Source organism: Numida meleagris, chromosome 6 (assembly GCF_002078875.1).
Source record: "Numida meleagris isolate 19003 breed g44 Domestic line chromosome 6, NumMel1.0, whole genome shotgun sequence".
Taxonomy (NCBI): domain Eukaryota; kingdom Metazoa; phylum Chordata; class Aves; order Galliformes; family Numididae; genus Numida; species Numida meleagris.
The window spans coordinates 35946519-35971975 of NC_034414.1; the positions used below are offsets into that span (position 1 = coordinate 35946519).

Sequence of the window (25457 nt, forward strand, 5' to 3'; positions counted from 1 at the left end):
GTGTAATTCTATAGAAGGACAAAGATTTGTCTTCAAGATGAATAGAAATAAATGAAACGGCATTAATAAATAGAGTGAAACAAAATGAAGGAAAAAAAAATGAAACAGTAACATTTTACAAAATGTGTTTTGATTGGAGCTTTCAGCTGGATTTTCATCCACCTTTCAGACCTCTTCTGGGAAGAAATAAATTTGCCTTGATTTTGGTGTGCTGCTGCCAGAACACAGGACTCTTCCAATTTAATTTTTATTAGTTATACCTAAAGCAGTTGTTGTCATGTTAAGTCATCGCACTTGCCTGTGATTTCAACAGAATGATTCTGGACTTGCATATTGATAATACAGTCTTCAGATATATGTATGTGTTTGTGTATATATACATATACACACACAGAGTTTTTTACATTTATCATAGTAGCCTTAGCTGAGAAGCTTTATCACTTTATTTTAGGTATGATTACTTAGAAGAAGCTGCCCAAAATGCATGATTTGATCCTAAAACTGTTTCAGAGTTCACTGTGTGTCAGAGAAGCTACAGTGTATGGGTATGAGGGGTGGTGGGGAAAAGAAAGGAGGGGCTTTTGACAGAAATATCAGGCTGCAGTAAATCTTCCTCATTTAGGCAATTTTTATTGGAGTAATTCTGACAGTTGTCATCCTTGAATTGCTTTGAGCATATGGCATATTTCAAAGAGCAGATTGTGAATCATAAAAAATAAAATTAATAACTAACCACAGAATCAGCAACAGTATAATGACAAGAAACAACTACCCTCTAGCTTTTTTTTATTTCTTCTTGAATAAATGGTACATTCAAGGTCATATAGAAGTTGTTTTCTTTCTTCTATGATAGCATGATTTGATAATTTATTAAACATAATTTAGTTTTTCCTGCTTTGGTGTCCTATTTTCTTGATGGCCTTCTCACATTTTATTCTAATTTTAGTCCTTTTATTTAAAATATCCTATGAAAAAGAGTTGTTGAACAAGTTAAAATACATTTAGGAATTGAAATATGCTTCAGGTCTGAACTATTTTAGTCTGCAAGTGAGTTTAATTCAGTAATCTCTATTTCTTGCTTTGTCAATCATTTCTTATTTTCACTAATGTTTCACTAATTTTTCCTATCTTTCTAAACACTCAATCAGAATAAATTACACATTGACAGTTCTTGTTCTCTATAAGTTCAGAAATAAGCAACGTCAGAAATGGGTATAAACTTTTTGCGATTCTAATACAGTGTGTTTTGGTAGTGTCTGTTCTTATAAGACCAGCATGTACATGTCTAATCTAGCTATTAGTTTTAGTAGTATACTAAAAAAAAAAGGCAATCAATAAACATAAATATAATTTTAGCAAAAAAATCAACTCATAAATATGAAAAGCCTTAGAGATTACATAGCAGAAGTATTGCAGGTGCTGTTTAGGATACTTCCTTTTCTGATATCCAAATGTAGCCATTAAAAATAATTATAGACGGTCAGACTGGGATAAATACATAGTGAGAATAATAGAAGAGGGCAGTAAATTCATAAATACGAATTACTTTGCAGTAGAGCATAATGGCAAAATGAGAAATATTATTTATTCAAAATGGGAAGTACTCATATTCTATTATTACCAAATTCTGTCTTAATGATACAGGTGACACTTCCAAAAGCAGGAAGTTTGTGTCAGAGAGAGTAACTGTAACTTGTACAGCACATACATCAGCACTGCTTCCTGTGCAGAATCAACTTAACTTGCTGTGCAGTTTCCCCAGCAAGTGCATCTGCTCATTAGTAGAGCTCTCGTCTCAAAAGTACTAGCCACTGCAAAACTACTTGAAGAAGGGTAGAAAGAAGCAGACTGCTTATCCTCTTAACGGGAAATATTCTCTGAATATACCTTTCTAGTGAAAACAGAAAGCAAATTGTTAAGGAACAAAAGGAAAGACTTAAACAACTAGAAATTTTCAGTTTGGTTAAGAGATGGCTAAAAAGTGTCCAAAAACCAGGATGAGTATTTTCAGGTAATGTAAAAAGCTTGAGTGAATAACACTAAGATCTGTTAGTCTTTCAAAAGGAAAACAAAAAAACAAAACAACAAAAAAACACCAAATAACCACCTCCCAAAGAAGTGCTGAAAACCCCATAATTTCAGACATTTAAAAGTAGACAAAAGAAAACAAAATTCTACATTCTCAAAAGATGAGAGAGGAGATAATTCAGTAGGTCTTCATCATCCTTAATTTCAGAGATTCAAGTAACAGAATAAATGTCTTCAGAAATGCCATTAGTAGGTGTTTTTTTTTAAGTTGCCAGTATCAGATGTGACACTTTTTTTTTTTTAGAGTTTTATATTGGGTGGTGGATGATCTAGTGCTCAAAGCCATTGGCCACTGCACTGCTTACTGTTCACTTCACTGTGAATGTAGCCTTTCTACTTTGTACGGAAAGCAATCTGTGAAGAGAAATTCAGGCAGCTTTTATTATCAGAATTCTTCACTGATGTGGGTTGTCATGAAAACATAGGTCTTGCTTTTGTCATCCTTACTAGTTACAGTTTCAAACGTGAACTTTCTAATGGCACTCTCTGCATTTCGGTGGATTCTCCTAAACCTACAGATCTCTATTCTCAGTTCCTGAGCTGATAAGTAATTGCACCTATGAGCCAGCTCAGCAAACTGCCTGTGCCAGGGATATGGCTGTGGTACCACTGTTACCAACAGTGATTAGTGCCCCTAAGGAGTCTATGAATGCGATGGAACAATGGTAGCACAGGTAAATTGGAAGGGAAAAGCATACCTTAAAGCAGCATAACATATAAATGCTAAAATTGCATATGGGAAAATAAAATACATTTTTATAGTTAGCCTATTTTCCCAGTACTTTATTTTCAGATTTAATATAGATTTAAGTTAATTCTCTGCTTAATTTTGTTTTGTAATATTCTGAGAGCTTCATGGTTTTTTTATTAGGATCCTTATTATCTCTTTTTAACCAGGTTTTATTGTGCCCTTAATATAAGGGGAGCAGCACAGCCATTCTTTTTTAAACTCTGAATATGTATGCTGACTTCCCCACACTTCGTAGATTTTAGTGCAAAGACATGCAAAAATAGAAAACTATTCTTCCTTCATTTTCCTCCCAGTGTTCCCCTGCAGCTCTAAATGATTTCAGTTTCACACTCTTAAAGTAATGATTTTGAAAATTAACTGGTGTGTGATGGAATGGCAGTCAAGAACACACAGCTGAGAGTTTATCTGTCCCCTAATGCTGTATCTATTAACTAAGAAAAAATTGAAAGAAGTGTTTCCATTTTTATTTTTTGGACTCTCACTTCTTTGTACTGCAGTAATAGCTCAGTTTAATGCCAAATGTATCATGTTTATTTCATTTTAATCAACTATGTGTAAGCCTGATCTCATAAGCTCTAAGTACACAGAACTTGCATTGACTTCAGCTGCATTCATATGCTGTTACTGAAGGATCAAACCCAAAGAACTTAAATTCTGCTAATTAGCCCTTTAGTGAGAACTTGAGTAATTCTGCACCTTGAGTGTTCAAAAATGAAGCAAATCGGTATTTACTGGGGAGATTAGAAATGAGTATACTAGGCAGAAAAGTTAATGATAATTCTTTCAATTTCCTTCAGAAGATTAATTGCAAAACTTAATTGTGTTAGATTAAAACCGCATTTAAATAAGTACAGTATGACTGTTCAGACTGTTAGCATATTCAGAATAAAATTAACTAAACATTTTAAAATATCAAATAAAAGAAATTGTATTTTTCTATTTGGTTACAAGTGATGGATGTTGTTTTTAATACAAACTGCACGAGCTGTATAAGACTTGCACTTGTAAGTTCTCAGAAAACATGGGCTTCAGAGCAGGAAGAAAACCCTGTGTAGTAGCGCAGAGATTGTGAAGAAATGCAGTTGGTATGGCATTCAGACTGCAAAACTGCTTACTTTGCGGCAAGCAGATCCCCGGTTTTAAATCACCTTACAACACACATCAAAAGCTGAGGATATGCTTCAAACTGAGTTGAAAACGGCGTAAGGTGCTGCTTCTTCCTCTGGGTGCGCTGCTGCTCCACCGCCCGCCCTCCTGGCGCGGCCTGGGCAGCCCGAGTGGATCAAACAAACCCTGCTGAAAGTTTCCCTCATTTGCATCCCTTCTAGACAGCCCTGTCGTACTCTTTGCTGACAGGAAATCACTGTCTTTGTCACCTTTCTTCAGTGATCTCGTTTTGGCAGAGATTGGCCATGTGACCAGGATTAATCACAACAGTTCTGGCTCAGAACCCAATGACATGTTTTCCTCAGCACTTCAATAATGGTGTAGAAGAGTCAGTAGGAAATGACTACATTAATTTCAAAGTGAAAAGATAATTAACACTTAAGGACTAGTGCTATAACCTATGGAGCTATTATTCAAATTAAAACTAATTTATTGAAAACTTGTGAAAAAAAACCTGTCCTTAAATGGAACTGTTAAAATAATCTCACAAGAGTCCCCAAGTTTAACATGAAGAACAAACTATATTTAATGCCATAATATAAATACTGAGAAACTTCCACATTTGAAACTAGAGGCTGAAGTATGTAAAGTGCTTACTTAGATGATATGAATAGGATACTGGCAAACAAAAGCAGCAGTGTGCTCCTCGAATGCTGTGCTTAAAGGAGTTTCCTTGGCAACAGAAATGCAGCTCCAAAAGTAGACAGAACTTTACTCAGAAAACATACTATTAATAACAACCTTCCGGAACAACTTGGAACAATTTGACTACTTGGCAATAATAATGCCAAGTGTTCTGCAAATTAATCTAACACATAACAGTTGTATGTTTCTCTTGCCTGTAATTCTCCTGATCCAGAGGACTGAGTTCTCTTCAGGCAGAGGATACATATGTGTGAAGCAGTTCCAAATGCTGCTGAAATAGAAAGAGGGCTCAAACAACAGCAGCCTGTAAGGATCAATTTATGTGCTTCGTATCATTTTAACTTGTAAAACAGATTAGTTTAATTGGATTACTTTGTTCCATTTAAAACGAGTCCAGCGTACCTACTGAAGCTGCATTGTAGTTCAGTCTTCATTTCAAGGAGATTTTCTGTATAAAGAAAACTTATTAAAAGATTAACAGCCTGAAGAGTGATATATTTGGACAATATGCTTAGGGGATTGGTTATAAATGAGAAAACGTGAAGATTTTTGCTCCTATAATGCATATTCTGCAGGGTCCAGAGTGCCTTCTCTCTAGTAATGTGTCAGTGCTGCTCAGGGCTGCTGAAGCAGTCAATGAGAGAAGATGGTGACAAGTACTGTGAGGAAGCTCTCAGCACACCACAGGATTAAGCCCCTTGCAGGTAGTATCTACAAATCTGCTATGCATGCAGTATTTTTATGTCTGTCATCGTTTCTGTATGAGCCAGGAGAATAAACTAATTTTGGATTTGCCTTGCCACTAAGAATCATTAGAATTCCACTAAAGGCCATAAGTTTACTAGACAGGAAGGGTAGACTCTGCTACTGCCTTGACTTTTCTTGAATTCATGGATCTAAAGGTTAGAAGTAATCAATATCTCATTGTGCCGCCTGATTGTAAGTAATAACCATGATGTTAAAATCTAAATGATTGCAGATAGCACTTGGGTGTGTTGACCTATTTAGGAAGGTGTTGCTTTTTTTTTTTAATTGCAATCAGAATAGTCATTATAGTTGGCTAATAATTTTTTTAGGCTAGCTTGCAAAAATTGCCACCTTTTCAAAATATGTCTTTAATGCTATTAGCAATTCAGGTCCCAAATTAAACCCCAAAGTGAAAGCTCTTATCTGATGAAACTTATGTATTCTTTAAAAAAAAAAAAATCCACTAAATAGTATCAATTAAGATATTCAGTAGTAATAGTAAATTACAGCATATATTTATGTCTTCATATGTGGATTGTTACTTGCATTAGTGGCAGCTATTGTTTGCCTTTGACACTGTAGTATGTTTTTAACTCTCACACAGAGTAAAATAACTTTGCTGAGTTTTGTAGTAAACTCTAAGTGCAGTCACTATTCTTCATGAAGTTCAGTAATTTCCATGTACTAGGCTGGATTTTTAATTTTTCCAACAGATTAAAACCCTCTATTGCTTTCCACACTAGGTAGGAAAATGAGCTGTTCTGTATGAGAGGTCTGAGAAATATTAGACGCCCCATGCAGCAATAAAAGCCTGACTCCTATTTGAGCCTCAGCTAAAGGATCTGATACAGCAGAGCTTCCTAGTCTTTCATTGCAGGGAGTGATTAAATTGGTTAACTTCTTCTACACAAGTATTTTCTATTGCACTGGAGGGAAAACTCCTCTGTGATGTATATACTGTAACAACCAGCTAATTTTTCAATAATCCATATGTTTAACTTCAAAATATGAATTCCTTGCTACCTCTGGCAAATTCTATATTTCAAAAAGCAGCAAATGAAATTATTTTTGGCAAAAAGTCTTCTTTAAAGTAGATAAATCTTAAGTTTTAATGTCTTGTATAATTACAACAGAAAAATACTAATTACCATGCCAACAGAATTACAATCTTTACAACATGAGTAAAGAAAGAATACAAAAAATATTTTTACATGTTCTTAGTTGCTTCCCTAATATATTTCAAATGTAAACATGCATTTTTAAAGATAATGTTATAACTTCTAGAGAAGACTCCCAGTGTTTCCAAAAGAAGTGGCTTCACGCGTTTCACAAGAATAAGCGAGTTTCTCCTATTTCTTCCCAGCATGACACTGAAGATGAACTTCACATTGTAGCAAAGCAGTATTTACTGAGCTTGTAGCAAAAGCCAGCACAGCTTTTGGGAGATTAAAGCAGTGTGTCTAGAATGAAAGAGGCATTGGACTTCAAACAAAAGTAAATGTGTACCACATAGCTGTCATCGCCATTCCTTACTACAGCTGCAAAATGTGGACAATTTACAGTCATCACGTCAAGCATCTTAGTCAACTCCACATGCTCTGTCTTTGTGTCCTTGCTGGTATAAAATGGTAGGGTAAGGTCACAAGCATTGAGACCTTAAAGCATTATGAAAGATTCGGTACTGAAGCAACGGTCTGGCACACTCAGCTATGATGGTTTGAGTGTCTTATATCCAGCAGTAAATTTTCCCAAACCATTTTCTGTTCATCAGGTGTTTTAGTTATTTAAAAAAAAAAAAAAAAAGGAAATGGCAACTTAATTCACCCTGAAAGGATGATGAAAATTACCACATTTGTTGCTTTCTATATTCTAGGACTGCATAGCATCCCAAGTAGAAAGGGATGAAGATTGGTCTCAGATATACTTAATTATTATTGGTCTAATCATCGAGCTAAGAGTTGCTAATAAAAGCCATCATGCTTGTGTTGTTATACTTGCAATCAAATACTGGATATAACAATACTGGTTCTGCAATGTTTTTCCTTGCCCTGAGCAGAGTAAAGAGGCTGTATGATGTCTTAAAACATGGGCATGTTCTGATTTATACGTTCTTAGCATGACCACTCAAAAAATTATCTTTTTGTCTAAAGAAGTTTAGATTATATGTATTTTCTTGTTTCCTGATAGTCTAGATCACATGCAGACCACAAGTAAGTCCTAGAGCTGCCCACTGAGGCTAATATTTAATGTATTGCCGTAGGTTTTTGGATTCTGGAGACATATTTTCAAAGTTGAATGTTGAACTTGGCTTGTTTGGCTTTAATAAGTCAGTAGGTATTAGCTGACTAAAAGAATCTTATGCAGTCGTTTTGGAATTTGCACTCACAACTCACTCATAAAATCTCAAATACAATAATGCCAAATAAAGAGATCAGTCATCTATGAAGAAGTTTGAAGAAACCAGGAGTGATTTATCTTTATTTCACTGTATCTCACTCTCTCTGCTGCGTTAGTCAACATTTCACAGCTGTTTTGGGTTGCAAAATCATATACTACAAATTAAGCACACACAATAAGTATGTAACATAGAAATGGCTCAATTGAGTCAAAGAGCTGTGAATCTTAAACAATTCCCCAGACGTTTTTCCTTCCTTGAGGCTGTCTAGTAATCCTGACCTGATGTCCAAGTAGAGAAGTCCGTAGAGTACCCTACCTCAAGTGATTTCTCAGACCAAGCTCCACACAGTAAAGAGCTGCCTTTTGTGTGATGTGTGTGCAGGTCTCTGTCCTAAAGGTGCCTTCTACTGGTCCTTGATGCCCCATAGTATTCATGTTGGAAGACAAAGTAAATAATATATTAAAGTAAGACAAAATTAGGACAATAACAACATAATTCTTGATGGTGTATGTGAACAGGTTCATTTTTTTTAGCAACTTGGTGGATTGGGCTTTTTTACTGGTATACAGATAAAAAACTCACTAGTGCTTTGGATGATAGTGAAAATATATGTGGCAAAAGTACTACCCTATATCTCATGTTACTTGCCAATTTTTAATTAATTTTCCTATTTTTTTTCTTCACATCATTCCACAGGATAAAATGTATCTATATTTTCTTATATTTATCATATTTTCTATGTTTTATCCATGATATTTTTCTTCAGAAATGTAATGCAGGAAATACTTTTTTATTTCCCAATAACTCCTCATCAGTAAACCTCATAAGTAATTGATACTGTAGTATTTATTTCAAAAAAAAAAAAAAACAACAACAACAGCAAAAAAACGACCACACAAAACCTCGTTACCGGGTTTTCTAGGTGAAACCCAAATTCACTAAATCTCAGTTAACTTGAAGCTGCAGTACATTCAATTCATACATATCAAAGCCATAAAAAATACGTTGCAGTGAATTATACCAGTTTATTATCACCAGAAATTTTGCTTTTATTTTTTACTCTTTTAAAAATATACATAAGGTATATATTCTCTATATGTAATATATACAAATATGGACTACTTACTTTTTTGTAATATTTTAAAACTTTTTTTACAGGTTTACATTTATGTGATTGTTTCGTAATGTTTGTATACATTTTAATATATTTTACTAAAAATATCTACAATATTTTGTACTACCTTCTCCTTCTATCAAGGTAAAATAAGCAATCATTATGCATAATTTCATTTATAGCTGTTGCAGTTGTAGTAGCATTGGTCCACTGGGGTCTTAGCGTTGATTCCACCCAGCTCCCATGGCCAGTGGGAAATACCTGTGGCTTTTTGTGGTTACTGACCTTTTAGCATCGCAGAAAACATGGTTGCTATAAGATTGCAGCAATCATGAACTGTAAATATTAAAATTGTCTCTATGGAGAGATGCTTTTGGGGAAAGACAGCAGTTGCTCCCTTCAGTCATCATTGTTGCAGAATGATGGGTGCTGTTACAGATCTGCAGAACATACTCCATCTGTGTCACAGTGCAGTCCAGCAGCATGTCAGAGATTGCAGAGAAAGCTATGGGCAGCTTATAGCCTGAACAGTGATCCACTGGGAGAAGAGGTCATCTGTGAAGACTAATTTAGATTGCTAGAGTAGACCAGCCTCTAAGAAATGGAGGTTCTTCCAAGGGGTAATTCAGGGCAGAAGCTTAAGCTAAGCACTAAGATAGTTTCAGGAAAAACCTTTTCTCTCTTATCTCTCTCTCCACTGATGGTATAAAGAGATTATGAAGATCAGCCTCACTCAACGTTACCTCTCACTGACTTTCTCCGTTATCATGAAAAGAGGGTTTTTTAGTACCATTGTGTCATATCTGTGCAATATTCCAGTTTGAAACCCTGCTGTGATGCATCCAGAATTTGACAAACGTTACACTGGAGTTTGATCATCTCTGCTGTACCAATTGATTTTGCTTAGAAATGGGAGATGATGGATAAAGGATTTCTGTTAGAGATTTTCAGGTGGTAACTTTCTAAAGATGAACATTTCACTTTTTGAATGAGCTATTGAGACAGACATACATGGTTTTTGCTGGCTATCATCAAGGAAGACTATGTGTCTGCTAGGGAAGTGGAAGAGCAATAATTCCCAAGACCTCTTAGATTCTTAGCAGGTGTGGAGAGATCAAATAAACACCATCAGATATGAGAAGCAGTTAGTGATCCACTTTGCAGATGAACTTTTAGAAAGTTCATCTGTATTGTTTTGTTTTGATTTTTCAAAAAGTTTATCTAATTTAAAGTTAGGATTCATTCTTCTCCAGCGAGTCAATAGTCAAGTCATACTGTATGGAAGACTTTTGCCTTTCTTTTCCCATATGTTAGCGCAGCTCCCAGCCCTCCCCCCCCCCCCCCCAAAAAAAAAAAAAAAAACAGAAAAGCTTTATTTCATAAAAATGTGTGGTAGTTAGTTATTGCTTCAGCTTAGATCAAAGAGAAATATATAGAACTCCTACCTGATTTAATCTTAAATTACAATGTTTTGAGTGTCATTTTTTGTTTGCTGTCTAGTAGAATATGTAGGGTGTTAATCCCAGACTGCCAGAGTCTGTAACGTGTAACACTTAAATTATAGACGAGGGGGAGGAAGCGTAAAAAAAAAAAAAGTAAAGAAAATTGCCCCAGTTCCACCTTTGCCTGTGGGCTAGGGATGTTTCTGCCCACTCCTCCTTATAACGTTAATGGATGAATAGTCTCTGTGTAGTTAGTTTCCTGGCTAAGTAGAGAGTAAAATTCACAAGGCACCTACTGAAATTAGAAAGACTATGAAGATAACATACTTCATTCAGTTTTATTAAACATACAGAATGATTGTTTTGTACACATGGCCAAACAACAATTCCTCATTAACCGATGTGTTCCCACTGCAGATTGGTAACTAATTTAGGGTGATTAGAGGATTAGACACAAGGCAGTAGGTTTCATCGCAGATGAAAACTATTGGCCTGGGTCCCCTAAGACCACCAAGTCTTAAGAGTCAATAAAAGTAGTAAATAAGGAAGCAATTTAAGTCTAGTCCTTTCCTCTTATTTCCCCAATATAGCGCATGAGATCTAAGACAACAGACAACAGTCACCTTAGACAGGAAGGTACCATCTGTGAATATCAAGATAAAGCACACCTAAAATACAGCTTGCAGTGACTCTGAGCACCCAGAAAAGTGGTATTCCAGACAAAAAGGGCTTTGCTTTGAGGAAACAGAAACAGTGGCTTAGGATTGATCAGAATGACACAAATAGTTCTAAGTAAACATAAAACTGTAAAAAGGTTTTCTTAACCAATAGCAGAAGCAGAAAATGGCTAGAGTGCCCATGTGTAACTGGAAACATAAAACGTTTCTTAATTGTATCTCTTCCCCGGCATCATCCAGGGGGAAGATTTCAGAGTAAAGCAGGTTTAGGGTATGCTTCCAAATAGTGCCCTAAATACCCAGAGAAGTGCCAAAAGTCAAAGAGAAGAATGTACGCATAGATGTAAGTCAAAAGAATCTGTGAAGCAGGGCAGATTCAGATCAGCTGAAAAAATACGCATTTTAGTGCAACATATGCAGTGTAGCAGGCAACATGCAAAGTAGAAAGAAAAATGTTCTTGAAGAAAGAACATTTAGACAGATTAAATATTGCAGGTACCTTTGAAATTAAATATATGATGTATGAAACCATTAAGAAGGTTTTAATGAAGATATCTGTAATGTAACTTTAGCCGATCTGATGATTCTTAGTCTTCTGGCAACACAGAAGACTGCCAGGCATTCAATTGCTATATTTGCAACTATGCTATTAGATCAATGACTAATTTGATACCAGCTGGATTGTGGAGCCAGCTGCAGTGCAACACTGATAAGGATCAAAATTAGACTGGAGAGATGTAACCAAGCACTGCAGATGTGCAATTAAATCATGATGAGGCCAGTTGATAAATGTAGCCAGTCAATAAAGAGCCCCTGAAATAAGAGATATCATCACTTAAAGTTTACAGTAGTTGTTTTGTAAGATTTCTACGCACCAGTAGCCACATATCTGTACAAACTCTGATTTCAGTTGCAAAGCAGTACCCAAAAGAAACAGGATAGTTGCCATGTTTCCTCCGTAGCATTCTAGATGAACACAACTTATTTGAAGAAGATTAGCACCTAGATGGTAAGCTGAAATTAGCACAAAACACCACAAATCGCTCTAGAATTCATCAAAAGAGAATTCTGTTAGTCTAATGGAACTGCTGAAAAAGGCTAAGTGGCAAAGTAGAGACCATGTAGCCACAGAAATTAAGGCAGAGGGAATAAATGATCAGACATTTAGTTGTCAGACAGCACTGGAGTAAGTTGATTCCCAAATCACTGAACAATATACTGAAAGTCTGGGACATAGTATGTTTTTTTTTCCTCCAAGACAAAGCTTTGTGACATCATGTGTTTGTGACGCATTATGTCACAAACAAGCTTTGGCATATCAATCTGAATGAATGACATTGCCACTGTTTTGTTTTGCTGCGTATTTTGCCAGATATCTGCAGACTTTAATGGTCTTCATTCTCAGCCAACTCAGAGGGGTATTTCAGTAGAGTAGGCACTGAAGAAATTTCTGTTGCTCTAGTGAGTAGCTGGTGGCAATACAGGAAAAACTTGGAAAAACCTCGGTCACCTGTGAGTGGCCCCTATTCAGTTCTGAAGGAATTTGCTGCTGGCCTTGAGAAACCAGAAGCCCCTCAGGAAACAGGCAGAACACTTGACAGGACAGCTCAGTCTTTCACAAAGATGAACAACCAATTTTGCCACAGTCAATACAAAATGATTCAAAACAGTTAAAGGACAAAGAGCAAATAAAAGAGAAAAAAAAAATCCAACCCCCAAACTGGAAACAAGATACTATTTTTTAAATAATGCAAGTATTTCAAGAGACCAGGCTACGATCTTCTTCTTTAGAGAAGTGGGATATCCGTTTTACAGACCTGCAGAACTTTACAAAAATCTCCTAGTAATCTAGAGCTCTCTTAGTAGTTCCTCTATTGCTTTTCCTCACACCACAGTGGAAATAGTGAATGAGTGTAGGGATAAGTAAGAGTGAAAATAGTGCTCCTTCCAACACAGATCCCCAAATGTGGAAAAGGTTTCAGTGGCAACAAGAACCTGGATTACAGCAGTGAAGGCTATTTCACGGAGGTTCAGCGAGTACCTTCTACACTTGAGACTCACTTTATGTATTCAGATAATTCCGGAAGGAGTATGGGCTCCTGGATCACAGCAGGAGATGAAATACTGAGGAAAATATTGTGCATCAGCTGATCAGTGGTATCTTACTTTTGCAAACCAAAGGCATATAGCTCTGAAATTAGTGACACAATGAATTTCTATCTCATCCAGTAGCAACAGCACAACTTGCTCCCTTTGTGTGCACAAGGCACTGTAGATGAGACGGCGTACTGTGTGTTAACTGGTGGGTGGTGTCTCACCTCTAAGACACAACCTACTGCCTCCAGCTGCAAGATGGATCCACACTCCTGGCTTTTTTTTCATGTCAAGTGCTGGACATATTTCTACTAATTAATGAACAGCACTGAGTCCTCCATAAAAACACATAAGCATCACATCAGGTAGGTTACTTGGTGCAGATGCAAAGCAAAGAGGATACAGTTTGTTTAAGGACAAATATCTGCATGTAGTTCAGTTGTCTGTAAGATACGTATCTCTACGTATGTATTTTGTCTAACATCACAAATACTGAATAAGTGAGCTTAGCTATTCCTGGAACATTTCAAAATTACAGTATCAAAATGTTAAACAATAGAATGTGTATTTCATGGAAAATGTTTGTTTGGCTTGCATTAATTAAAATTCAACTCTTCCTGTTAGAAGAAAGATTAAAAGGAAGGTAGAATATTGCTAGTCGGTAGCAACAGGCAACAACAAGCGGAATTAATTATTGATGGGATGGGTGAGCTATATGTAAGGAGCTTTTTGCATCTCTTTTAAAAACAGAGTGTCTCATAATCCATTTCTTGGCTGGATGGCAGAGTATTCTCTCTTGGAGGACTAACCATTTGCAAAGACAGTGCTCTGTATGGCCATGACACGCCAGCAGTTAGGAAATTCTGACCTTCGTGCTGAGGCACGCTCAAGTGGCAGCTAAAATGTTCCAGTTCATCTCAGCATAATTAAGCAGTGAGGAATTATGCTTTCTGCACTTTACCCAGGTGAATTCATGCTGGAAAATGAATCTTCTACATGCTTCCTTCCTTTCAAGCTAGTCTGTAGATTATTATATTATTATCATAACTTGCATATCATATTGTGCACATAGGTGCCTTTATATGCTCAGAACATTTCTTCACTGTCTGGATAACCTCCCAACATGTTGAGTTACAGTGATGGCAGACCTTCTGATGTTTTAGACATTTGGTTTGATTAAAATCAGCATAGACTGTTTGTATCATGCATGTGATTTGTTTGTAAATTTAATGTGGAGATCTTCCGAGAAAAGTCTTCAATATTGATATTTGTGGTTCTTTATGGCTAAAAATAGCCCAGAACACGTGCGTGCTGCTTAACTTTCTAGTGCTTTCTAAATTATTCTCTTCTGAAGAATATACTTTCCTTTATGGGAAACTGCTCCTTTTATTTTAATTCTTTGTGTAGTTAAATATTTTAGCTCGATGACTTAATCTGCCATGCCCAGAATTTGCTATCCTAGTGGTATAGATTTTAATACCAGCAAATTCTGATCAAGTAAACCTCCAAACCATGCAGTCTCCCACCTTCTGACCCTTAGTTGTCAGATCATTCAACAGCTGAGGATCTTTCCAAAGTTTTGACCCTAACTAATCTGTTCAGATGCCTCTCCTACTTCTCAGTAGCCAGCAGTTGCCTTACATTTTATAACAACTTCTTTTGTAGGTCTGAATGTACAGCATCAACAGTAACTTGCACAGATGCCTGTTGTCATTGTTTTGTATGAATGTTAAGATATTTTGACCCAGATCTGTGTGCACAGTCATCTCAGTTCCTGTGTCCTTTAAAGCAGTGGGCTGGCCAACATGTATTTGTGTACCCTATGATTAAGCTTCCCAGGGAAGCTCCTGGAAAGCAGTTGTAGTAGACAGATATAGTGTAATAGGCTGCTGTGGAACCTTAAAGTGACATGGGGAAAGCCTAGGAACTTAGATGCTGTGCATCTTTAGCACACGAAACATTTGCCAGCCAACCTTGATATCTTGTCTCATGCAGTGACCACTCCCTGAAAATCTAAGGTAAAGCAAAGAAAAAAATCTCATTTATATATACTTATTTCATTTCCAGTAGATTCTAATGGAGGGGTTTATGCACTTATTTCAAGTCTATCTTTCCTTTGCATGGTCTTCTAATTTTGTTTTAAATGGATAATTAGCTTCTTTGACCGCCAGGTGTCCTGCTACACTGTGTTGTTCAATGTTTGCCTGGACTCTTGCCTTGGGAAGGGCATACAATAATATTTATTAAAAATTCTATTGTTAGATAATGTTATTCTGTGACTGCAGGTGTGGCATTTGTGATCTTACCTTGGACATTTTTGCTGTACCAATCAAATGTAAATGTACTCATAATAGTGAGACATTTTCAGAACTATTTAAGGTTGCAAAATTAACAGACATATAGAATGTCCTTAAAGATTTTTACATGGTGTAAATATTCAAGCCTTTTATTAAGTACTTAATGGCCTTACCAACAGACAGTTAACTCCTTCCTCTGCCATTTCTTCCATACGTTATTGAAGTGGCAAAGAATTAAATCAATGCAATGGCAGTTCTTCAAACATCAGAAGCAAATGCCAATCACCAATGAGCTGGAAAAATTACCTTTAATAGAGTTGATGTAGTGCTAGTGTAGTCTCTTAATGTACAAAAGCTCTGTAGCCTGTTCTGAAGTATGTATTCATTACTTTAGTTTATTTAAGTTCTATAGCAACATATTATATGTTAACACAGTTGGCATAGTGTCAGGTGTTAAGTCACCTGACATAGCTGATATAGATGCAGATTTGAACAAGTAACCTAGTACTATTAGGGATGTGGAGTATTCAACAAGGTAGACTTTTTTATTATTGTCACTAATTACAAAATAATTGTTAATATGAGAAGTACAGGATTGAGTAAAACTACTTTATTTGTGTCATTGAAGTTGCAATTCAGTATTGTTCTGTCACCGTAAAAATCACAGTCACTTATTTTTCCTGATATTCTCAGTAGAACGTATTCCTCACAAATATCTGAAAATTATAGCATACGCAATGTGCTTTTTTCCTCCTCAGCTTTTTCTCATTCTTTTTCTTTAATTTTTCTGTTGTCATTTGGAATTTCTAAATTCCCTACAAATACAGCATTGTATAACGAAGATCTATCAACTAGGCAGACAGAAGTTAAAAATGAAGACATTGAGACACATTACTTTAAGCACATAGCTTGTCTTAATGGGCACAGATCTTTCCAATTTGTATTTGAATTGCCATACAGCTATCACGGCATGCATGGTTACCAGGATAAGTTGACCACAAAAGCAGGACCAGAATGTCTTGAGAAAATGCCAGAAAGAGAAAAGTTCATAAGGCTACTCTATCCTGTGTTTACTACAACTGAAATACGTTCAAAATGTCCTGAATTTGATTCGTATTACTTCATGACTGGTTTTGTGTCCTGATATTTCCTATTGCTGTGGTCCTTTGAAAAAATTCCTTCTCAGATATATTCCTGTATTTTCCAATTTTCAAGACATGTCTTCTTCGTCTTCTTTACATAGAATTCAGACATTAGAGTAGCAATAATTTACCAGTATCTAAATTGTAGTATCTATCTAGCATTGTAAATATTCTAAGTGTTTGAATATCAGTGTGGTAGCCGCCAGTTTATCAGAGTGCTTTGAACACAGAGATTAGGATTTCAGTTGGCAACATAAATCACCATGAAGGTATGCTTATTTGTTTGTTTTCTAAAGTCTGCTTCTATGATTTCATTGCAGTACCTTTACAGAACTATGCTTTTTTAATTGCTGACAGTTTCCATTAATATACAGACATTAAGCTGTATGCTGGCCTCATAACATCTTATTACAAAGTACTTAACAGTTAAGGGACAGATTTGTCAGTCTGTCAAGACCACTTCATGTTCAGCTTTACAATTTTCAATGTGGATCTAGAATCTAGAACAGGCATGTATATGCACTAGAAAATGCTCTCCGTGTGGACGGAAGTTTCACTGATAGTGTCCAATTCATTTGCTACTGTGGTTATTTTATCTTACTCCACATATTTCTTTCCAGCATGAATAGAAGCCGAAAATAATCTTAAGTTCAACCAGAGGAGCCTAACAAGTAAAAGCCAAAATATATGGGCAATACTGTCCAGAAAACAAATCCAACTCCTTTTTTTTTTCTTTTTAATTTATGTCAGGGCCAAGTTACAGAAAACTGGCTTTCTGACTGCACTGTAAAGAAATAAACCTTAAGAATGTACAAAGTATGTGTATTTGACTTCACCAGGCTCTGCAAAAATTGTTCTGATTCTCTGTGTTCTGATTATATATGTTGTAATCCCAGAAACACCAAACAGAACCCAAGATCAGTGCAAGTCATCTGGTTTCATATTTGATTCTTATAGTACATAGTAACATCATGCTTCCACAAGCATTCAAGCTATTGGCAAATGTATGAGAAGATAAAACAGCTGGAAGTTAAAATTAAACAAATTCAAACTAGAAGCATACCATATACCTTCTAACAGCTAAAGAAGCTATTTATTTATCATTTTACTATGGAATACTATGAATTTTCCATCATTTGCATCTTTAAATCGGGCCTGGGTTCAGTATCAAAAGATTTTCTTTAACCCAGAACATCGAGGGCTTAATACTGGAAGGGAAGGTAAGACCATGGCATATTTTATACAGGCAGTGAGGTTAGATCTTGAACATTAGATCTGTGAATCAGCCCAAGTTTTTTTCAGAGAATATTTTGGCAGAATGCCATTAGAAATGAGAAGGAGCTTTCAGCTTTCATCATGCCAGAAAATAGCAGAGTTTACATTTAGCAACAGCATAAAGCCTTGAAAATAGACACCTGAAATCAAGAAAATAGAAACAGAAGAAAAATATCTTTTGTTTTTTTCTTACTAGTTGTACAGTAGACAGAATGAGTTCAGTGTCAGTACACTCATGTATTCTGTTAAAGGTAACTGTTAGTTCCTAAATGTCTAGTAGAAACAAAGATTTATTGAGTTTAGATCTGAGGTATTTTCTACAGTGACTAAAATGTATCATAAGTACAATAATACATTTTTTTCATTCTAGTGTGAAGCAAAAATGTTATTACATTCTGAAAGTCCATTTTTAGAAATGGATTCAGAATCTTAATTTACTAATTTATTTAATTTACTAAGGGTCTGGGGCTTATCACATGTGTTAACTTTTACAAACAATGTTCATACCAGTATAGTCTCTTAAATAAGGCCAGGCTGGATGTGGCTCCGGGCAGCCTAATCTAGTGGCTGGCAAGCCTGCACACAGCAGGGGGTTGAAACTAGATGATCATTATCGTCCCTTTCAACCCAAGCCATTCTATGATTCTATGAAATATTATTCAGCAAAGTTTTTTGCCACCTTCAAAGTAGTCTGGCTCTTACTGAGAAAGCTGTTTGGACACAGCATTGTGCTGTCTAGATCAGTACTTGAGGAAAGGAGAAAGCGTTTGTCTGTGCTAGATACGCATAGGTTCATAAGGTTGTTACCAGCTGTTCTGAAGAATGCCAGTTGTTAGTTCTCACTGTTCAGCCATCTTTATACACTTGGTTTGTTTAAGGGACTTCCTACCAATAGGGGAAAATGTGATTGCTGCCATAGCATTTACTATCAAAGCTGTTAATACAGTAAAAAAAAATGAAATATTTTCTTCCATGTTATAATAATTCAGTGACATTTGTGAGGTGTACAACTTCTTGCCAACTCTTCTAATTTAAAACATTATCTGTTTGAGGAAAACATATGTTAGAAATTTTTAATTCAGTGATAGGAAAGGCACTAATGAAATATGCATGTATGAATTTTGTATTGCATAAGTTTCCTCTTTCTTTAAATGTGATTAAAAGCCAAACATCTGGATTATGTTTAGAAAGCTTGAATCTCCAGTTTTCAGAGAGATTCAATCTTTTTTGACACTGTACACTTATCCTTAACATTTTCAGCATGCTGTTAACATTACTTGCTATTGTAGAAAAATAAGTTCAGTTTTAAACAAAGTTGGACTTCTCCTAATGCTAATTTTTTTCTGGAATAGCTGTTTCTTCAGCATTCACACAGACATGGTTTAGGCTGTGTCAGCATTTCCATTATAAATGTGCTCTTGAAAGCAGTTTGTAGTTGATCATAAAAATAACTTTTCAACTTGAAAGTGTTTTTTTATTTAGAAGTATTATGCTTGTCACAAAATAATATTAAAAATGAAAGATTGACTTCTTAATTTTAAAAATTCAGTATGACATGAGATTTGTCCACTGTTAACACAGACAATGGCGCCGGGATGATAACTTTCTCCTTTTGTTTTAATAACTTTAATTTGTACTAGAGAAGTGAATAGCTATTAGTTGCCGTGTCTCTGGAAGGGTTCAGAATGTCTGTCTGGAGATGGCAAAATGGGACTAACTTTTCAGCTTTCTTCTTAGCATGTTTTAACAGTTGTTTTGATGCAGTACATTGTAATGGCGTTGCTGTAAGAGAAATTACAGTGATTGCCAATGTTTTAGGTAGACAGTGTGGATGTTTTAGCACTCCTAGTGGACCTGCTGAGTGTGCTGACTTTGACATAACTCAAGGAAAATTACAAGGAACAAATCAAATAGCAAATTATAAAAACTATTAGCTTTCACTTTACTTAATATAGTACAGAATATGAATTTAAAATAAGAATGTCATTTTTCATTACAACTTTGGGGCAGATTAAGAAATCTGCTATCAACACCAGACTGCACCTTTCCGAGCAGCATCTTACTTGGGTTCTCAAACAGGTGCAAACTGTGTTGTGTAGAAAAAAGTTCAAATACATTAAAGGTCATGTTGTTACGCTACGTACTACAGGTGTTGAGAACTCAGATCCACATATTCTTAGGTTAGAGCCCAAGCCAGCTACACAGAATCTGTCCATCCTTGGCATGAGTTCCTCCACCAGCCTGCAGAAATTGCAGGGTTATTGCCAAAGGCAAGGGATGGTTTTCTTTCAATTGACAAGGTCTAGTAACATGGGTTGCTAAAGAAAGTGTGCCTTTAATGATGGGATAAGAGAGCCATCTGGGCCCCAGAGCTTCTCTGTGGATTCTCCTGCTCGTTGGTAGAGACCTTTAGTTCTGCCTGTGTTGGTTTAGATTTCCATTTGGCTCTTCTGCAGTTGACAACTTCTTCTCCCACGTAACAGTACAACAAATAGGTAAGAAGAAGGATCCAGAGATATTCTGCCCTCAAACATATCCCAATAGGTACTGCTAGAAGACAGGATAATTTATTTGTCGATTTTCAGTCAGACTTCACTCATGGGAGGTTATTACTGCCTGCCATTAGCATTCTGGCTGAGTAACGATGGAGTAAGGACTTCAGAAGAGCCAGCCCGAGAAAGATAAATGTGCAGGAACATCCATTTCAAAATAAAACACTGCCTGTAACACACAGCCTGACAATAGGCTGTGCATTTGGAATTAAATCCTTCTGTAGAGGAGTTCCAACTTTATGTTTCATGCATATCACAGAAGTAGGTGCAGTTTAGCAGAAAGGAGGATAAGATGAGAATTTCAGGTTATAAATTAGTTTCTTTGATTATCTTCAAAAAATCTCTATAACCTTACCTTGTTGTGTATTATTTTGTAAAAATATAAGAGTAAAAATGTAAAAATATGAGATCTGATACATTCAGGGTTGGCATTTCAGAATATCAAGCCAGGGAGAGGCGTATCTCCACGTTTTTGTTACCAGGTCATACAGTCTCCCTACCATCAAATACATTTTCTGACCAGTAATGGGCTAACTACTGCTTTCTCCAATGTTCTGGAATCCCCTTTAGTCTACTCTTTTTCCTCAGTAAATATACTTGAGCAGTAATCAAAAAATAGAGCAGTTATTAATTCCTAAGGAGCACTATTTTTTAAATTTATTTTAAATCAGTTATTCTTCAGACAACTGAACAAATATAAATTATGTTAAATCCAAATTTGATATTTTAAGCATGTCTGTAAGTTGCATCTATATTAGTCTGTGCCAAAAGTTGCACCTTTGGTGCTAGTTGTGAAAAATACCTTGTCGTATTAGTCAAAGCAACATGGGAGGAATCTCAGAAATTTCTTAGGATATCAGCCAAAGATCTCAGTTAAACAATAGCTTATAGGATCAGTAGATTGTTGTGATATGAAATACACCTGAACTGCACTGCAACCTCTATTGTGGGACCATGTTCTGTTACCTTCTGCCGGGGTTTGTCTTTTACTTGTAGATCCAGTGGAATCTCACGCACCTGATGTTTAATTGTCCTTGCAATAAGAATTCAAAGTGTTGTATTTTGTCTATACATTCTTAGTGATTTAATTAAATTTAAAAACAGGTTAATACTGTTGGAAATAACTGGTATTGCAAGGGTAATGGGATTGAATTGCAACACAAGTTGATGCTCAGTTAAAATCTCATGTATCTAGTGAATTAGTCAGTTCTTGGCTGCTACGCTAGGATGGATGTCTTCCTACTTAACTGAGGATTGAGCAGGATGGGCAAAACGCACAATAAAGCCAAATCAAGACTTAATAACCTCACTCAAATTTTTATTCTTTGTATCATGTAGTAAGCTTCCAGAGCATGATCAGGGGTATGGATTAAAGAAAAATTAAATAATAAGCATTTAAACAAAATTCTTCTATATTTAGAGTAACAAAGCTGAAAAAGAAGCCCTTAAAACTTCTTACTGAATTACTGCCATCAGCCAGTAGATCCATGAGGCTTGTTCAGCTAAAAGCCACAACAGACTTTGTAATGCAATGATGTAATCTTGGCTTTGTGTCATTTATATTCAACCTAAAAAAACAATTTTCCTGAATAGACAGGCTGACAACAATATTGTTCAGTGTTGGTTTTTATTTGGATTGTTTCCAAATGGTTCATATGCCTCCGCAGTAACACCATGCCGGCTTAAGTTTTTACTCTGATTTCCAAAGTTTCCCCCTTTTCTTGTATTTTATTTTGCTTTTAAAGCCCCAGTTATGTTTGCGAAACTAACCAGCTTGGCCACGAAATTAGGATGTATCTTGCAGAGTGCATTCATTTTACTTTTTGCATATTTTTCCCGAGGTCATGTCAAGGTTAGTTTGAATTCCATCCTACATTAAGACTTCTTTCACAGCTATTTAGCTCTGCAGCCTACTCCCCGCTGGGGTCTGCCCCTTGGGCACGTCAAAGCTTCAGACCTGACAAATCACACGCAGATGAAGCTGTACAGTTTTTTAAACAGTTTCATCAGTAACATGCTTTTATTTTTTTTCCTTTACATGATCCCTTTTTTTTCTTTTTTCTTTTTTTTTCCACTGGTTTATTCTCTGAATTGCAATATCCCAAACACTGATTTCTATATGGAAAATACTCTGGCGCAGCCGAGCTGTGACATAGAAATGGCGTTGTGCGCTGCATGCCACTCAGCCCTCCACAAACTGAAAGTGCCGTGGCTCCTTAATTAGCAACAAGCTATAGCTCCTTGGCTAATAACTGTAAGCGTATTGTTAGCATTTATTTGCACAGAAGAGCCTAAAACTATAAGGCAGATAAATATTCAAAAATTATCGTCCATATTGTGTGCACTTTCATGATACAGGGAAGCTGTGAGCTGTTCACAGGAGTGAACTTCTGTCATCCCAGGGATTACTCAGAGGAGTAATGTTCATCGGTGTCAGCAATGACTCTCTGCTTTAACAGCAATCCTTATGGGACTTAGGAAATTGGAAGTGGGTGTATGTGTATATATATATAATTAGCTTCACAACTAGATGCAGGGTTTTAACCACCTACATTATGCACAGCCCCCCACAGTCCTCCACCCCATTTATATCTCAGTGCACAAAATGTTTTGAAGTGCCTAATGCAGTTTGCAGGTGAAAAGAAGTTTTCTAAAATTCCTAACTGCAAACCGTTATCTGCATTTTAGCGTTTTGTGAAACTAATCGTGCAACACCATTTCCCGTTTAATTGATGAAGTTAAAATGCTTGGCTGCTAATGAGTGTATTAGCAAACAATATACCCTTAACAAGCTTAAGCAGCTCAGGATTTTAAAAAGCAGATTACTGTCCTCCTCATTTTTATAAGACAAAATGTACTGCCTTCTACAAATTGCTTGATCAGCTGATGAAGTACTATAATTATTGTTGCATTGCAGTTTCGACAAAGCCAAAATAACAGATTGTAGTTTAGTCCCCACTCTAGTCATACAACTCTTTGCATTACAAAACCCCGTTTTACTGTTCTAATTCTTACTGAGAACAAAAGGCACCTGGAGATGTTAACTATATACTAAAAGAAAACTTGGAATCTAGGAAATAATAATATTGAAGCATGACTTTTCTTCTTGCAGCTAGTTCATTGGGAATGGTATCTAATGAAGAGTTGTCTAAAGGGTTGCTTGTTTGGAACTAATTAAAGACAGATATCCTAAATAGAAAAAGGATCATGGGAATTACATTAGGTGTCTGGAGACTTGTTATTCTTTTGGTACTCTGAGTAGATTGTGGAAGTTGTTAGGGATTCAAGAAATAAGGCGAGCTAATAAAAAGTTCTATTTTTCTGGTTATTGGCCAACTATTGTATTTTTGTTTGCAATAAGATTTGAGCCAACAGGCTAGAGGTTTGAATAAAACATTTAAACATTTGTGCATTAACACATTATGGTGAAAAGAGAGTCTTGTGCTTTCACTCAGTGCATTTCAGCCTTCAATTAATGTGAAAGCACTACAATGCCTATGCAACTTCTCTTGCCTAGTGGTGCACCATTTATCATTGCAGTTTTACATTGACCTTGACACCCACTTCATTAGAATAAAGATTGTCTACCATTTAGGTTACATTGTTCCTCTGCACAGAGACCCCATGCAAATTTCTGTTCAGATAGAAGAGCTGTGAGCCTGTCAGAGGTCATCTGCATTAAATGATTGCAGCTATTTTCCAACTGCTTCTTTTCATTCTACTCAATTCAGGCTAGGAGGATCAATCAAGCCCTCTGCCTGAAACAGTGGGACTGCTGGGAATATAACTGTTTTTGGTAGTAGTGGATATGCCCTAAACAGTATTAAATATTTAATATAAATTCATTAAAGGGCATACAAAGTCTTCAAAAAGATATTACATTTATAGTAAAATTTAAAGTGTTGGGATCACCTTCCTTATGAAAAAGACAGAACAATGGGTATTGACTGCATAATTTTTTAATGTAGGGAAAAATTAGTTCATGAAGTTACTTAATATTTCTTTCAATGTGTTTATTTCTCCAGCTGCCAGAAAAAGGAATGTGCTGCAGAAGTGTAATCCACATTTGTTACTTTCAGAATCAAAAATGCAAGAGTTTGAGACCAAAGTGCTATGATTTGTCTTGTTTTACAGGCGTGCACGCATACGCATGCGCTCACTCACACAAATACATATTTTACAACTGTGCTTATTTGTAGGGGGGGAAAGCAAATGGAAATAAGTTAGCTTTCTCCTTCTTGAGTTTTCTGAGTGATATAATTGGAATTAAATTATTAATGGGGGATACTTAAAAAAGATTGTTTTATGATCTTCTATTAGAGAATTTGCAATTCATTTTAATATTTGTAGTTTGATTTATATTAAAGATAATGCAATCTATGTCCAATTAACAATACATAGCCAATGTAATATGATTTTCAGATCATGCAAATGGAATAAACTAGAAGAGGAAAAACTGATTCTTAACCTCAGATGTAATTTGCTGTGTGAGTTCTGGCAATTTTAAATGACATTGCACTTTTTAATTTTTCCAAAGGCTCAGCAGCAAATTTATCCCAATCAGGAAAGCCTATTATTAATTTACAAGGACAATTGTAGGAGTCTCTATAATTTCCCTGTGCAATTATTTGCCATAAATTGCTAATAGTGAAATACATGAAGTTTGCAAGAAACAGCAACTGCTATTTATCTAGACAGATCACTCAGCTGAGATCTCGAATGTTGTCCAGAGGTTCTAGTACTATTGACAGCATAAGAAATATAACTAAGCTTCTGGATGGTTTCTAAAATATTTTACACTGATAGTACCATAAAGGTAGAAGCATTAAGAGCTATTGTGAAGGGGAGGCTGGCCTCTAGCAGATTCCTTCACTTTGCTTGTATACAGCTGAGCTTTGGACCCTGGACTTTGGAATAAAAAGGCTCTTTGTTCTTCACTGAATGGCATTAGGCATGGGCTTCCTAAGGGGCCACCATGAAGCCTAGCATGAAGAGTGCAAACATTATCCAGAAAGCAAAGTGAGAATGTGTGTGAAGAGGTGATGGACAAATATTGCTATATGTGCAT

General features: G+C 36.0%; 1 protein-coding gene across 3 annotated transcripts in view; it reads left to right on the top strand.

The window, feature by feature from the left end:
- AKAP6 (A-kinase anchoring protein 6) overlaps positions 1-25457 on the top strand; it is a 322203-nt gene that overhangs the window by 236308 nt on the left and 60438 nt on the right. The window lies entirely within an intron of this gene.